The 12342-nt window shown below is 38.7% G+C and overlaps 1 protein-coding gene across 13 annotated transcripts in view; it reads left to right on the top strand.

Moving 5' to 3' along the window:
* The window catches only part of TMTC3 (transmembrane O-mannosyltransferase targeting cadherins 3), a 49022-nt gene that overhangs the window by 2478 nt on the left and 34202 nt on the right, over positions 1 to 12342 (top strand). For 3 of the 13 annotated variants that reach the window (XM_039365188.1, XM_039365180.1, XM_039365181.1), the window contains exons 2-3: positions 397 to 513; positions 8987 to 9108. The gene's annotated coding sequence lies outside the window, so the exon portion shown is untranslated. Of the gene's footprint in view, positions 1 to 396; positions 514 to 3398; positions 3624 to 7226; positions 7425 to 8986; positions 9109 to 12342 lie in introns of those variants that run through there. The other 10 variants (XM_039365193.1, XM_039365189.1, XM_039365192.1 and 7 more) reach the window with 6 other exon arrangements.

The following is a 12342-nucleotide window of genomic DNA, read 5'->3' as shown; positions in this document are numbered from 1 at the left end:
ATGATAGTTGGTCAAAGTTTTGTTCAGAAATCTGTACAGCTACCCCAGAAAAACTAGTATGATAATACGGGAGAGGACAGAGGATAGTAAGATATTACCTTAGAAGATTACTATCCTACAGGTTGCCTTCAGATGCTTCTTTTGGGTCTCACCAAAAGAGGCATATTGTAAGAGCACATTGAACTATTTTTTAAAATATAAGAATTTAATTAGAAGCAGTGCCTCCTTCCATAACTTTAGTTTAAATGAGGATATTTTAAAATTATATTTTCCTGAGCTCTTTAGTTACTTGATTCACTATTTCACATTGTCCCCATTTGTTGTATACTTCTGGCAATGGTGGAATAGTTTCTTAAAGTCATCACAAAGAACTCCATACTTTGTCTTTTCAATCAGGTCCTGACAATTCCTTCCAGCACTTTATTTGACTTAGATACCCACAAAGATATTCCTTTCACTTTGGAAATTGATTGAAGTCACATGGCATGGATTCTGAACCTTATGTGATATGAGGTAAGATTTAGATACAACTTTGCAATTGTCTCTTGGTGGCTTGTGAGGTGTGAGGCCTAAAGTATGTTGCAACAAATTTATTTCTTGTGTTATGCTTCCAAACTCTGCTTAATTGTTTCATAGTTTTTTTTAAGTTTTTATTTTCCATTTTTCATTACACTCATACAAAATACTTCAGATAAAGAGTAAAATAAATTTATACACACAACTTTCGGTATTGCTCACTCATTTCCCCCCAAACCGCATCCTCCCTCTGACTTCCTCCCTTACTTCCCTCTTCCTCCCTCTTCTTCCTCACCACTCTCCTCCTCTCCTCTTTCTCCTCCACCTTCCTACTTGCTTCTCCCCTTCCTCCTACCTTCTCATCCCACTCCGGATGCAGTCCAGGGGAAATGCCCGAGCAATTCCTCTCTCCAAATTACAACATCAATATTATATACAATAAAACTATTTCTACTTATCTGACCTATTTAACCTCCAACCCACCCTCCCCCCGCCCCCCCCCCCGAATTCCCAGAGCCAAGTACAGGGTTATACAAACATATTAAACATAATCTACTTAACTTTACTAATTATACAATAACCAAAATCATACTAACCCTTAACTCCCTTCAAACTTTAACATCATAATTTTATAAACAAATCCATTATTCATAAAATAAATGAAACTTTGTAGTTCCATATTTCTTCTGAACATATTGTTTCATAGTTTTGAGTGTCACCCACATATATCGTGAGGAAATCCTTATGAATAATATCATCTGCATTCCAAAAAACCTGTACCCATGAGTTTTTCTGCCAAAGCCTAGAGGTTTTTTTCCCCTTGCTGGAAATGTTTTATGACAGTATTCCATGGACTGATGCTTTATGTCTGTGTCATAACGAAGTGCCCATGTTTTGTTGTCTGTCATGTTATGTAGAAATTCCTCACCTCCATTTTTATAGTTTCAAAGTGTTCATCTTTCTCATCAGCATACAAGGAACCCATCTAGCACAAACTTTCTAATATTCAACAACACATATTCTATGAAATGCCAAGCTTTACAGCAATTTTCCTTTCCATAATCTACTGATTGTCCTCAATCAGTTCATTAATATTGCTCATTTAAACTTGTGGGTTGCTATAATAAGTTGCTCATTTATTCTTGATCAAACATATCAGTTCTTCCTAGTTCACCAATATTTACACTTTTGGGGGCCCAGCAATGCACAGTGCTTAATAGTCATTGTCATCAATCTGCATTATGCAGTAAATTTTAATTAGCTGTCAAAAATTCAATCACAATGCATTGCCTAAAGCACACTGACCAGTACTCACTGCAGGTTTAGTTTCAGTGACAACACAATTTTTTCTCATAACTGTAAAGAAAAAAATAGGAACTGAGAAACACATCAGAGTTTCTAGTTTGTCAGTACTGTCATCTGTTGGTGATTTATAAAATTGGAGCCAATCTTCATTACTTGGGTGTCTGCCAGCAATTATACTATCCTTATCTGGATTTTAGTGACTGTATCTGATAGGTGAAGGATGGTACCATATGCCCTATTTGAGCATTCAGCAATATTGGATTACTTAAGGGAAATAGAAAGACATGGTTGGTTTAATATACTAGTTAAGATGCAATTTAAGACCTCTGCCATTGAATATTTAGTTTTGCAATTGAGCTTATAAAAACAGACCTTTCTGCCCCCTTTTTTCTCATTACAAATTTTATTATTAAATTTATATGTCACTCATTTTGTGAATTCAAGTTACTTTTCTGTAAAGAGATTCCTGTGGTATATAAGAGCAAAGGAAAAAGACCAGGAATACCTGGAAATTGGACAGGATCATATAGAATGAGACAATCAGGAATTACAGTATTCTGGAATCTTGAGGAGCTGCAAAGAATTCATCAGATATTTAAACACCACCACAGGATTTTAAGATGTACTTGAAGTCACTATTCATATGCAATAAAATGTTTCCTCTTTACAGGCCGAAAATGCTTTCAGGAATAGAATTGATCAATGAAACCTAAAAAAAACCCTCAATAAATCCCACCCATGTTAGGCTTGAAAGCTAGCTGGGTGAACTTAGGCAGTCGCCCTCTGTCAGTCATCTCACAGGGTTGTTGTGGGAAAAATAGGAAGAAGGAAGAATATTAGGTGTGTTTGCTGCCTTAAGTTATTTATAAAAATAAAGGAGGTATAAAAAAACTTGTAAAAAGTTAAAATTTAAATTACCTCCTTTTACTAAGGATGCGTTGGAAAATCATTTGAAGATGAGCTAACAGGATGGGATTTAAATATGTTGGTTATACACGCTTATCTCGTTTATTTGTACCCCAAATTTACAAATAACTCAAGGCAGTGAACATTATCCAACACATCATCTTCCTCCTGTATTCCCCACAACAATAGCCATGTGATATGGACTGGATTGTCTCTACTTGTGTTTTTCAGAACTAATCTAAAGAAAAAAAATATGAATAATTCAGATAAGTTAGAACATAAATTTATATAAAAATGTTACTTTTGGGCGGGAATTCATGGATAGTTTGATATTCAGGTAATCAAACAAGTTATAGTAATATACAGAAAAATAAGTATGTTTATTTGAGCATGTACTATACACATGACTGCCTTTCTGGTTCATTGTGGAGCAGTGGGAAATTGACTAGCCTTTTTGTTTCCTGTACTCTGGCTATCCAGGAATGGAAAATTCAGTTGAGCACTTGTGTTTTTCCTTTCTCTTTGCTACCATCTCATGGATATCTAGATATTTGCAGTGTAGCATAGCCCTATGTAACCAAATGGGTATTACAACACCATTACATGCACTTCCGCTTCCAGATCAGGCAGCTTCAGCCACACGAAGAGATTTCACTCTTTGATGGCTGCCTTTGTCTCTACCAGTAGACTCTTATGCGGGTCTTAAATCACGCTGGAGGGGCGACCACTATCGAGGCTTTTGCTCAGCTGCGGTGGAGCGGCGGCTCCCCCTACAGTCCGAGCTAACTCCATAGGGCCGATGGAGAAGATCGGTCAGTAAAATGGCCGATCGCTTTGCTGTGCCAGCTGAAGTCAGAAAATCATCTAAGCATAAAGAACCACTGTGGTGAATCCAGGTGAGACCTTTCCTCCCTCTCTCCGTCCTGAATTATCTTTCCTTCCACTTTGTTTTCTTTCTTTTTCTTTTTTGCCTGTAAGAGCCCCATTGGAATTATTTCCCTTGCTTGGAAAAGTAGCTTCTACTTGTTTCGGAAGAAAGGCGTAAAACAAAATTTTAAAGATTACTTCTTTTTTATACATGTTCTGGGGTACCGATTTTTTTTTTCTTAAGAGCTATATTATCAGTTTATCCTATTATTTTGTTTCTTGCTGAGCGCTATTACTATCTTACATTGGAAGAGTATTTCTTTCTCCACTTTTTCCTTAAAAAATAGAAAGAAAGGAAAAAAAATGATTCTTGAAAAAGATTTTTTAGCTTACTAAGGACATCTACTGGCCAAAAGCTAATATTGAAAAAAGCTGAATAACTTTTAAAATGGAGCTGCATTCACACTTAAATTGTAAACTTATTCTGGAAAAGATTTATGAGGCTAAAGAAGAAATAGTTTACTACAGAACAAGAGCCAGAATCTCTCCTTTAAACGTCAAAATCGACTCTCAAACTACTTATGATTATTCTATAAAACAGACTATACAAGAAGAGGACTTAACTGAGAATAAAGAGAAATTGACTTTGCCTGATAAGCAGTTCACCTAAGGTTTTGAGGACCAGGAAAAGCAAAGACTGAGATTTGAAATGTTAAAGCAACGAAATTTTATGGTTAAGAGAAACAGAGGGCCAATGCAAAAGCCAAGATGGCTTACATGGATTCAAATGATACTGCAAGCAACAAAGAGAGACTTATCAGTTGGAAAGGAAGCTCTGTTATAGAAACCTATCTGGCAGAAAAAGAAGCCCAGAATACTACTGAAAAGAAGTAGAAATTAAAATTTTATGTAATGAATTAAAGGCAATTTAGAATTATGGACTGATTTAAGGACTAAGATTATGAGCAAGATATAAGCGAAATGGGCAATTAATGGAAGATATTTGTTTAATTGACTAAGAATGTACTTTTTGAATTGATGGGTTTATTGATATGAAAACTATTATTTTTAATAAGATGATTTGTTTGTTTGATGTCCAATGGATTGAAATGATTTAAGGTTTGATATTATCTTTTCAGCTTAAAAAGTAAGAGAAAAGGGGGTGATTAATGGAATATATATATATTAAATTGATTAAGAATGTGGGTTTTTTAAAAAAAAATTTAGAATGATAGGTTTATTTGTAAGAAAATTATTATGTAATGTTGAGTTAAGCTAATAAGATGATCTGTTTGATAACATGGATGTGATTAGTTATGAAAATTAACTGGATAAAATTTGAATTCTGTCAAAGGGATTGAAATGACTTAAGGTTGGACTTTATTTTGTCAGTTTAAAGAGATTGATTGATGGATGGATTAGATATGTATAGGATAGATTAATATTTTATTTTAAATAAGGGATGTTAGTGGAAGAAGAAATAAACAAGATCTATGATAAAATTAAGGAATTAGAATATATTTGGAAGGGATACCCGAACTGATAATGTTTGTACTTAAAATTATTTTGATTATGGTAGTGTAAATTTATAAAGCTTTAAAAACAGGTTTAGGTTGAATAAATTTAAGCTAGAATTGGATTATTTCAAATAAAATATGGTACTTAAGGGAAAAAGAGAGGGAATATTTGATGTATTGATTGAATTATGTATATAAGTTTTGTCTGTGGATGTTTAACCACCCTAACACCATGGTGTGTCTTGAGTACTTTGTTTTAAAAATCAAAAAACCAAGAAAACTTGTCTTTAAAAAAACACCATTACATGTGAGGAAACTATTTAATGTGTATTCTTCCATGCTATGGCATTGATAAGATTTGTGGGCAGGAGGACAGATAAAACCTTTTGAAAACTACATAAAATAGGGTAAGAATAATCACATTATCCTACACTTGCTGTCAGAAAGCCCATTTAGAAGAGGGTTTTATTTGTTATAGGACTTGTATCCTGTCCCCTTTAATAAATGTTAGATTTTGATTTTTGATGTTCATGTTAGGAAGGAAGGAAGGAAGGAAGGAAAGAAGATTGAAGGGGAAAGGAAGGAGATGGAGAAGGAAGGAGATTGAGGGGGGAAGGAAGGAAGGAGAGAGAGATTGAAGGGGAAGGGAAGGAAGGAAGATTGAAGGGGAAAGGAAGGAAGGAGGAGAGATTGAAGGGGAAGGGAAGGAGATGGATGGAAGGAAGGAAGGAGAGAGAGATTGAAGGGGAAGGGAAGGAGATGGATGGATGGATGGATGGATGGAAGGAAGGAAGGATTGATTGATCTTTGGAGAGTCGTGTTTTTCCAGATGGTGATGAACTGCAACTCCCAGCATTCCCCACTCTTGTCCTCTCCCAGCCGCCCCCCCAGCCGCCCCCCCAGGACCTTCCCGCCCCTCCAGCTTCCTAAGTGCCATCGCAGTGGCGGGGTCGCAGGAGCCCCTTTCCACGCCGCGCAGCCCTTCACCGCCACAACCCTTCCCTGATTCGTCGCATGTAAGAGGGGCGCGGCTGGAGCACCAGCTCCCACTCGGAAGGCGCCGCTTCTCCCCGCCCGGCTGGCTGGCCTTTGACGCACATGCGGGCATCACTGCCGCCTGGCCGCTTCCAAGGCCCAGAGAGCCAGGAAGGAGCCGCTCCTGCCCACCAGTCCCAGGGCTGCACTGGGCGCCAGAGGGCCGAGGCGGCCTCCGATGGTGAGGGAGGTGGGCCGGGTGGCGTGGGAAAGGCTCCAGCACAGCACGGACAGCAGCTGGGGGCGGAGAGTGGCCGGGCAACCAGGCGTGGGGACCAGCTTGGCACCGCAGCTCAGCTCAGCCAGCAGCAGCAGCGCATTGCCAGAGCAGGGCGTAAAGAGAGGGGGCGGTGGTGGCAAGTCATGAAAGCAGCATCCACATGTTCAGGGTGCAAACGCCTTGGACGGTTTGGCTCCCCCACCCCTTTACTGATCTGCCACAAGCTCATGCAAACAAGCCTCGAGGAGTTCTGAACGAGTGGTCGTTTAAAAAAAAAAGCTTTAAGCAAGGCAGAAAGAGCTCACGGCTCTTTTTTTTCCCTTTCTCGGCGACTGGGAAGGCAGCAGCCAGAGACCGCTGCACAAAGAGAGGCGGAGAGAGGGGCGAGGGGGAAAACCTTGCTCAACTTTTGCCCTTATCAGACTCAGTTCCCTTCTGGTCGACCCCCTCCCACCCACCGTCCCTTCACCTCCCGCTACAGATCGACGCTACCCCTCGGGAGTATTTCGCCAGGCTTTTTTTTTTTTTTTTACCTTGGCCCTGCGCTTCTCCCAGATGGAAGCCAGGCAAGGACCTGAAAGACGCCAAGCAGGAGATTCATAGCCATGGCAACGCGGCAGTAACTGCTCTGCAATGGGTAGCGCAGCCCTGCCATGCTGCTGAGGTGGCTGCTTTCCTGTTTGCCCGAGCTGGTTAGCAGAAATAGCCTTGAGCAGAAATTCTCACTAGTGTCTCAGTTCCTAAGACCATTGGAAATATGTGTTTTCCGATGGTCTTAGGCGACCCCTGTGAAAGCATCGTTCGACCTCCAAAAGGGTTGCGACCCACAGGTTGAGAACCACTGCTCTACATAATAACCCTGCATGATTTCTTTTTGTATTTTCTATATTCTAAAACTGTTTTGTTTCTTGACAGGAAAAAAATTAGTTCTTCTGCATGCCTAATGGGAAATGGATTTTTTCTACTGAACAATTAAATAAAGAAAAGAAATTAAGCTGAGGATTTTTTTTTCTGTTTTTCTTAGTATATATATATTGCCTTACCTTCTATCCTTCCAGGTATATCTGCCTACATTTTTCCTTTCCATTGTGCAGAGATAGCCTATTCACATGCACACATACTCTCAGTGAGTGGGCAAAGATAATAATGAAGAGTCTTGTATAGCTATCTGGGTTGTGTTTAAAAAATATGCACCAAGAAAAGCTCATTGTTTTAAGCCAAATTATATGTGTAAATTGAACCAAGTTGCTTCTGTTGGTTCTTATAAAATTCCTACTTTTTCTAATAAAAATGAAGAACAACTTAGTTTTTCAATTATACTTTTTGTGGTTTTTATACACAAGGTGATTTGGACCCTTTGGAAAAGACATTTAGATTTATTCTTATTCTTATATACTGTTTTTTTTTTCCAACTGGTCACTGTGAATCACACTTAGAATATATCTGATAGTTCACAAGTTATATAGGAACATGACTTGCTGCTAATCCGTTATTGTTTACTATACTTGGCAATATTCTTATGGCTCCAAGGGAGAGGTTTTCCATGTCATCTACTACTTGGAAAATGCAGACACTGAAAAGTTTGGGAGACTTTCGCATACAAAGTTTATACTCTGTCGCAAACCATAGCCCTTTCACTAATCATTCTTTCTTTAAAGGCAAAGCTCTTTGAAATCACGTCATTAATTTGTCATTTTTAAATGATGGATAAAGCAATGGAGAGGAATGTGAGAAACGGGTAGTGATAGATATGATACTTGGGTATGCACATGAGATTTTTTTCATTCAATGCTGCTTACCCCCACCTTTCTCCTCCAAAGTAGCAGAAACTGCCAGGGATGATTACTGCATCACTTTACGCAGAGATAGGCAGAAAATCATCTTCTAGGCTTAACAATAAGTTTTGTAGACGGTAGAAACAGTAAGGAAGCCATTCTTAGTATATGTCCAAGGTTGCTTCACACTGAGCTTCTGATGAAAATCTGATACTCTTATATTTGAACTGGACCAGTCTCTTCCAGTTAGCAATAAGGGTGAGATTGGCTTAAGATCTGATCAGCTACAGGGAGCCATCCAGAAGGAGGGTTCTAATCAACTAATTAAGGTCACAGTTGAGCTTGTTAACTTGTGGTTAGGAGAGGCTGAGCTGGGGAGAAAACAACTCAATAAGAGATAGCTTGTTTAAATAATCACTTTCCTCTATGAGGGGGCAAAAAATGGGAAAAGGGGGTCAGGCATAGGAGACTGTATGAGAGATCTTTATCTGACTGAGACTGCAGCAACTAGTGATCTTCTCAGCATCTCCCTCTATGTATCTATCTCAATACATGCAGTGTCTCATGGTTTACTTAGCAACTATGTTTCTCTGTGGCCATTTTACGGGAATCAATTGAAGTCACTAAATGGCAGTATTAATATTAGAACTGGCTTAAACACAAGTATTGCTCAGTTTATTTTCTTGGATAATCTTAATGTTGTCATGCAATATTTTGCATAGCTTAAGAGTGTGTATATTCTGTACTTCCAACAGTTTAAGATAACTGAGTTATGGTGGCTTAAATGAAATTGATCTCAATATATTTCCTAAGACTGGTCTTATTTTCCTTTTTCTTTGTTCTAGTAAAGATCCATAAACACTGTAACAGATCACTTACAATACTATAGATTGGAAAAAAGATTTTAGAAATGGCTCCTCATGAAGAAAATGCATAAATGAAAAAAATATTATGCTTGATTGATAAGGTAAATATAAAAATGTTGATTTTTGGATACTCATCCCTAATTCTTCTTTAATCATTGCTTAATTCTAAGATAAAATGCATGATTGAATTTTTTTCCATTGTGCATTATTATTTTAATTCAGGCATAAAAATCTTGGTGAGCAGATTGAATCAAAATGTTAAATAAAGATTACTGATAAAATCAAATGTTTGTACAATCCTTTTGAAAACTTTATTTTTATAATGGTGATTGATCTCATTCTGCAAAAGAAAATGTACATTTTGATATTCTGTTATTGCAAGATAGAATAATCAGGTAATAAATTTAAGACCATAATTCTCACCTTTCTTTGGAGACTGAGTTTATATAATTTTATATAAGTGATTACCTCCTAGCTAAGGTTCTATCATAAGAAGCATGTTCAGACTAATATGATAATTTTTCACTTTTAAGTAAACGATCCTCTGGTAAGATATATTTGTCTACTAATATTTTTTCATGTGAAGAGCTATTGTATTTTATTTGGTTACAATCAGTATAACTAGTTCCAAGTGCCCATATATTTTCAGCAATTGCTGATTCACTGGATAATCTAAGGATTTTGATTTCGATACTACATCCAGAAAGAATATCAACAGTTGCTATAGTTCAGTGGATGCCAAGATATCAGCACTTACTAGTAGATTAAAGATTTATATGGTCTGAAAGGTCCATCCATAGTAAACAGTCTTACTTATGTTTTAATAAGTCAACTTAAAGTTTTTAATCTGTTTAATAGGATCTATAAACTTTACAAAAATACTTATGCTATGGTACTTAGATGAAAAGTACTGAAATCTAAGAAGTTAAAGTATTATTATTATATTGGTAGATTAATATAGTATCTTTCACAATACAGGTAGTCCTCGAGTTATGAATGTCACTGGAGAATTCGTGGGAATGAATCTCATATCTTGAATGAGATCTCTCCCTACTCATTAAGATGCTCATGCTCATTAAGTGAACATGAGGTATTTCAGGGTGGGGAAGGCCATAGTGATGGAATAGGACCCCCATGGCCTCCCCGACCCACTAAAATACTTCATGCTTTCCCCCTCCCTTCCTGCTACGCCGGATTCACTTACCTTGAAAAGATCCGTCTCCTTTCTGCCACAGTTTCTGCCTTTGAGGGAGAGGAGAGACGATGGAAGCTCCTGGGTGCCCACAATATCATGCGAGTTCAGGCACCGATGCTGTTTTGCAGAGAATAGGAGCCTGAACTCTCGCAGTGTTTGCAATGACTTATCTCTTGCTCCTGCCCCCAACTTCTTTCTGCCACTGCTGGAACAATTTTCACCAAAACAGATATCTTGGGGAGCTCTGTCTGCATGCAAATGCACACTTAGAAATGGAGCAAAATGCTCCGTTTCTCAAGCACCCCATTGGCAGTCATGCGGAACTTCCAGTCTCTGTCAGGTTTCTATTCGGATAAAAAATGTTTCAGTGCCTATGGAGTGCTTCAAAATGCAGCAAATCCCTGGGTTTTGAAGTGCTCCATAAGCTCTGAAACACTTTTTATCCAAATGGAAACCTGACAGAGACTGCAAGCTCTGTAGGCCTGGAATGTTGCACTTGAGAAACCGAGCCTTTTGCTCCATTTCTAAGTGTGCATTGGCAGCCACATGGAGCTTACAATCTCTGTCTGCCGTCACTTGATTGCCGAGGATGATAAGAGCAGTCAGGATTTGTGCCAGCCGGCTCACCAGGCAATGTAGTTCGGGTGGGGTAAGTGACTGGGGAGAGGGGATCATGGCTGCTCAGGTGGCTGCTGCCGCCAGCAGCTTGGGTTTCTCAGCTCTGAGTGGAAAAAAGCGGAGGCGCAGCAGAGGCATTGCTCTCAATAAGGCTGTCCATGAGTGAGCAGTGCATCCGGGTCTTCTTGAGAGCAATCCTGCTGCTGCATCTCGGCATTCTTCCACTCAGATGGGGCCAAGAAACTGAAGCCGCTGCTGCCGCTTGAGTGGAGACATTGACAAGGAGAAGAGTAGTCAGGATTTGTGCCAGCCAGCCAGTCAGATAAGGAGTAGGTTGGGTGGGGTGGGTGGCTGATTGGGGAGAGGGATCATAGCTGCTTAGATGCAGAAGCAGTGGCCTGGCTCCACAATGCCTCTCCACTCAGTTGAAGACTTCGTTTCTGCCCTCAAACTAAGGCCAGTACACGTGAGCGAGCAGCACACCCGGGCAACAGACAGCATTAGGTTCTGCATCTGGCTGACTCCAATTCCATGCTTTGCCCCATAGGCATGCAAACAAAACAAACAAACCCCCCCCCGAGAATGGAAGCTTTTGGGAGCCATGATGTGTTTGTGTTTGAACTCGTGTGATATTACGGCATCCAGGAGCTTTCATTGTCATTGCAAAAATCATTTCCAAGCCGACTCTCCCTCAAAGGGAAAGAAACTGTGGCAGAGAGGAGACAAATTTTGCAAGGTGAGTATATCTGGCGTGGCAGGAAGGGAGGGAGAAGCAGTTGTAGGGAGTGAGGGGGAATAGGGGGAATGTTGCAGAGCCCAGTCATTCGTAAGGACGAATGACTGCTGTGGTGCTGCAATATTCGTGATTTTGGGACTTGCTCGTAAACACTAGGGAGTGCTTGTTGCGTAACTTCAAATGAGCATTAAGTGAATGCTCGTAACTCGGGGATTACCTGTAAAATGTTTTCAAAGGAGATACATTTCCGTTGCAAATTCTATATGTTACTTTCTTTCTTTTTTAAACAATTTTTATTGATTTTTTAATTTTAATACAAAGTGCTCGAGACATACCGTGGTGTTGGGGTAATCAAAAAAATCCAAAAACAAAACATATGTACTTAATCAATACATCAACTATTCCCTCTCTATTTTCCTCAAATAGCTTATATATTTAAAATAGTCTATTTCTAACTTAAATTTCTATTAATCCTAAACCTGTTTTACAACTTTATGCAATTACAAGACCATAATCAAATTTAACTTTAAATAAGTACATTATCAATTCAGGTATCGCTTCCAAATCTATCCTAATTCTTTAATTTCATCATAAATCTTATTTATTCCTCCTTCCACTACTATCTCCCAGTTAAAATAAAATATTAATCTATCCTATACATATCTAATCCATCCATCAATCAGTTTCTTAGGCTAACACAATAATCTCAACTTTAAATCATTTAAGTCCATTAAACAAAGTTCTAATTTCATCCAATTAGTTATCAGACCTAATAACATCCATATT

This window comes from Crotalus tigris, unplaced genomic scaffold (assembly GCF_016545835.1).
Source record: "Crotalus tigris isolate CLP2741 ecotype Arizona unplaced genomic scaffold, ASM1654583v1 scf7180000019971.1508617, whole genome shotgun sequence".
Classification (NCBI taxonomy): Eukaryota; Metazoa; Chordata; class Lepidosauria; order Squamata; family Viperidae; genus Crotalus; species Crotalus tigris.
This window is presented reverse-complemented; position numbering and strand designations above follow the sequence as displayed.